We start from the raw sequence: 5,000 nt of genomic DNA on the forward strand, positions 1-5,000 counted from the left end.
GTTTAAAAAGAAGAAATCAGTAACCAGAAAAACTTAGAAAAATGTTTAAAAAGAAGAAATCAGTAACCATGAAAAACTGCGAAAAATGTTTAAAAAGAAGAAATCAGTAACCAGACAACTGCGAAAAATGTTTAAAAAGAAGAAATCAGTAACCAGGAAAACTTAGAAAAATGTTAAAAAGAAGAAGTCAGTAACCAGGAAAAACTTAGAAAAATGTTTAAAAAGAGAAATCAGTAACCAGAAAAACTTAGAAAATGTTTAAAAAGAAGAAATCAGTAACCAGAAAAACTGCGAAAAATGTTTAAAAAGAAGAAATCAGTAACCAGAAAAACTTAGAAAAATGTTTAAAAAGAAGAAGTGAGTAACCAGAAAAACTTAGAAAAATGTTTAAAAAGAAGAAATCAGTAACCAGAAAAACGGCGAAAAATGTTTAAAAAGAAGAAATCAGTAACCAGACAAACTGCGAAAAATGTTTAAAAAGAAGAAATCAGTAACCAGAAAAACTTAGAAAAATGTTTCAAAAGAAGAAGTGAGTAACCAGAAAAACTTAGAAAAATGTTTAAAAAGAAGAAGTGAGTAACCAGAAAAACTTAGAAAAATGTTTAAAAAGAAGAAATCAGTAACCAGAAAAACTTAGAAAAATGTTTAAAAAGAAGAAATCAGTAACCAGAAAAACTGCGAAAAATGTTTAAAAAGAAGAAATCAGTAACCAGACAAACTGCGAAAAATGTTTAAAAAGAAGAAATCAGTAACCAGGAAAACTTAGAAAAATGTTTAAAAAGAAGAAGTGAGTAACCAGAAAAACTTAGAAAAATGTTTAAAAAGAAGAAATCAGTAACCAGAAAAACTTAGAAAAATGTTTAAAAAGAAGAAATCAGTAACCAGAAAAACTGCGAAAAATGTTTAAAAAGAAGAAATCAGTAACCAGAAAAACTTAGAAAAATGTTTAAAAAGAAGAAGTGAGTAACCAGAAAAACTTAGAAAAATGTTTAAAAAGAAGAAATCAGTAACCAGAAAAACGGCGAAAAATGTTTAAAAAGAAGAAATCAGTAACCAGACAAACTGCGAAAAATGTTTAAAAAGAAGAAATCAGTAACCAGAAAAACTTAGAAAAATGTTTCAAAAGAAGAAGTGAGTAACCAGAAAAACTTAGAAAAATGTTTAAAAAGAAGAAGTGAGTAACCAGAAAAACTTAGAAAAATGTTTAAAAAGAAGAAATCAGTAACCAGAAAAACTTAGAAAAATGTTTAAAAAGAAGAAATCAGTAACCAGAAAAACTTAGAAAAATGTTTAAAAAGAAGAAATCAGTAACCAGAAAAACTGCGAAAAATGTTTAAAAAGAAGAAATCAGTAACCAGACAAACTGCGAAAAATGTTTAAAAAGAAGAAATCAGTAACCAGGAAAACTTAGAAAAATGTTTAAAAAGAAGAAGTGAGTAACCAGAAAAACTTAGAAAAATGTTTAAAAAGAAGAAATCAGTAACCAGAAAAACTTAGAAAAATGTTTAAAAAGAAGAAATCAGTAACCAGAAAAACTGCGAAAAATGTTTAAAAAGAAGAAATCAGTAACCAGAAAAACTTAGAAAAATGTTTAAAAAGAAGAAGTGAGTAACCAGAAAAACTTAGAAAAATGTTTAAAAAGAAGAAATCAGTAACCAGAAAAACGGCGAAAAATGTTTAAAAAGAAGAAATCAGTAACCAGACAAACTGCGAAAAATGTTTAAAAGAAGAAATCAGTAACCAGAAAAACTTAGAAAAAGTGTTTAAAAAGAAGAAATCAGTAACCAGAAAAACTTAGAAAAATGTTTCAAAAGAAGAAGTGAGTAACCAGAAAAACTTAGAAAAATGTTTAAAAAGAAGAAGTGAGTAACCAGAAAAACTTAGAAAAATGTTTAAAAAGAAGAAATCAGTAACCAGAAAAACTTAGAAAAATGTTTAAAAAGAAGAAATCAGTAACCAGAAAAACTTAGAAAAATGTTTAAAAAGAAGAAATCAGTAACCAGGAAAACTTAGAAAAATGTTTAAAAAGAAGAAATCAGTAACCAGAAAAACTGCGAAAAATGTTTAAAAAGAAGAAATGAGTAACCAGGAAAACTTAGAAAAATGTTTAAAAAGAAGAAGTGAGTAACCAGAAAAACTTAGAAAAATGTTTAAAAAGAAGAAATCAGTAACCAGACAAACTTAGAAAAATGTTTAAAAAGAAGAAATCATTAACCAGACAAACTGCGAAAAATGTTTAAAAAGAAGAAATCAGTAACCAGAAAAACTTAGAAAAATGTTTAAAAAGAAGAAATCAGTAACCAGAAAAACTTAGAAAAATGTTTAAAAAGAAGAAATCAGTAACCAGGAAAACTTAGAAAAATGTTTAAAAAGAAGAAGTGAGTAACCAGAAAAACTTAGAAAAATGTTTAAAAAGAAGAAATCAGTAACCAGAAAAACGGCGAAAAATGTTTAAAAAGAAGAAATCAGTAACCAGACAAACTGCGAAAAATGTTTAAAAAGAAGAAGTCAGTAACCAGAAAAACTTAGAAAAATGTTTAAAAAGAAGAAATGAGTAACCAGAAAAACTTAGAAAAATGTTTAAAAAGAAGAAATCAGTAACCAGAAAAACTTAGAAAAATGTTTAAAAAGAAGAAGTGAGTAACCAGGAAAACTTAGAAAAATGTTTAAAAAGAAGAAATGAGTAACCAGAAAAACTTAGAAAAATGTTTAAAAAGAAGAAATCAGTAACCAGAAAAACTTAGAAAAATGTTTAAAAAGAAGAAATGAGTAACCAGAAAAACTTAGAAAAATGTTTAAAAAGAAGAAATCAGTAACCAGAAAAACGGCGAAAAATGTTTAAAAAGAAGAAATCAGTAACCAGAAAAACGGCGAAAAATGTTTAAAAAGAAGAAATCAGTAACCAGAAAAACTTAGAAAAATGTTTAAAAAGAAGAAGTGAGTAACCAGAAAAACTTAGAAAAATGTTTAAAAAGAAGAAATGAGTAACCAGAAAAACTTAGAAAAATGTTTAAAAAGAAGAAATCAGTAACCAGAAAAACTTAGAAAAATGTTTAAAAAGAAGAAATGAGTAACCAGAAAAACGGCGAAAAATGTTTAAAAAGAAGAAATCAGTAACCAGAAAAACGGCGAAAAATGTTTAAAAAGAAGAAATCAGTAACCAGACAAACTGCGAAAAATGTTTAAAAAGAAGAAATCAGTAACCAGAAAAACTTAGAAAAATGTTTAAAAAGAAGAAATCAGTAACCAGGAAAACTTGGAAAAAAACACTTAGAAAAATTTTCAGCAAAGTGTGAAAAATATTCTAAGTGTCAGCGGAGGAAAATGCTGCAGCATCGGGAAAGATTCGCAAACTTACACCGAACATGTGCTCCGAAGTGCCGGAGGAATTGGGTGAATTGAGCCCGGCAAATGGCCAGCTGTCGTTTTGTGCCTGCAGCCCGAAAACTTTAACTTTGTCTGTCGCGGAAGTCCGGACCGAGAAAAATCCAAACGGTTTTGACCGGACCGAGTTCCAGACCGATGCAGTCAAATTTGGAATTCAGACCCATTCAGTGCCACTTGTAGTTTTTCCGCAGTGAGGTTGGCGGGGTACCCGGAGATATATGGGAACACGATTTTTAGAACAAAATGGCGGCGCGGGACCGTTCTGAAAGGCATCCGAAAAACGGTTCCACGGGCATAGCACTTTAATGACAGGTATGAGTGCATGCCGGAGAGCTCTTGGAAGTCGAATTTTTGACACTTTGTCAATTTTTTGACAGATTTGACAAACTCTTTCTGTCTGTTCTAAGAGTCAGTCAGAGACTTGTGCGGCGGTCTTTTGACACTATTGGAGGGCGGGCAAACCCCACGTTGACTCCGGCCGTCCCTCCACAGGCGCTCGTGTCCAAAATGAAGGCGAGAGACGCGAGTGGCCTGGTTCCCTTGGGTGTTGCCAAGAAGGCTGCGGGCTGACCGTTGCCTGAGCACTCCCTAAAGCCTCTTGTGATGAGAGCAGACCTCGCCTGCCGCACGACCGGCTCTGGGAGTCGTTGGGCCGCTATTTGTGAATAGTCTGGTCCTCCTCTGCCACCCGGACAAGCGCGATGGCTCTGCCGCCCTGCGGTGCTCGTCACCCAGGTTTGGGGAACACGATACTCGTAACAAAAATAAAAGGCGGCTCGGGACCTGCAGGCGAAAGGGGTCCCGTGGTGCTAAGCACGTCGACTTCGGGTCTCGGTGCAAGCCGGAGAGCTCACGGAAGTCTAAAGTTTTCGGCACGTGGTCGAATCTTTTCAAAGGCTTACCCGGCTCTTTCCGTCCATTCTGAGAGTAAGTCAGAGGCCGGTGCGGAGGTCTCTTGACAATCGGAGGGGGTGGTGGCCCTCCGCAGGCGCTCGTGTCGAAAATGAAGGCGAGAGACGCGAGTGGCCTGGTTCCCCTGGGTGTTGCCAGGAAGGCTGCGGGCTGACCCTTGCCTGAGCACTCCCTAAAGCCTCTTGTGATGAGAGCAGACCTCGCGCGCCGCACGACCGGCTCTGGGAGTCGTTGGGCCGCTATCTGTGAATAGTCTGGTCCTCCTCTGCCACCCGGCCAAGTGCGATGGCTCTGCCGCCCTGCGGTGCTCGTCACGCAGGTATGGGGCACACGATGCTCGTAACAGCAAATAAAGGCGGCTCGGGACCTGCAGGCGAAAGGGGTCCCGTGGTGCTTAGCACGTCGACTTCGGGTCTCGGTGCAAGCCGGAGAGCTCACGGAAGTCTAAAGTTTTCGGCACGTGGTCGAATCTTTTGAAAGGCTTACCCGGCTCTTTCCGTCCATTCTGAGAGTCAGTCAGAGGCCGGTGCGGCGGTCTATTGACGACCGGAGGCTCCCATGGGTGTTGCGATGAGGGTGGAGGGCACAGAACCTTGCCTTAGCACTCCCTAATAAAGCCTCTTGTGAAGAGAGCAGACCTCGCGCGCCGCACGACCGGCTCTGGGAGTCGTTGGGCCGCTATCTGTGAATAGTCTGGTCCT

This window comes from Chiloscyllium punctatum, unplaced genomic scaffold, assembly GCF_047496795.1.
Source record: "Chiloscyllium punctatum isolate Juve2018m unplaced genomic scaffold, sChiPun1.3 scaffold_1389, whole genome shotgun sequence".
NCBI classification, from domain to species: domain Eukaryota; kingdom Metazoa; phylum Chordata; class Chondrichthyes; order Orectolobiformes; family Hemiscylliidae; genus Chiloscyllium; species Chiloscyllium punctatum.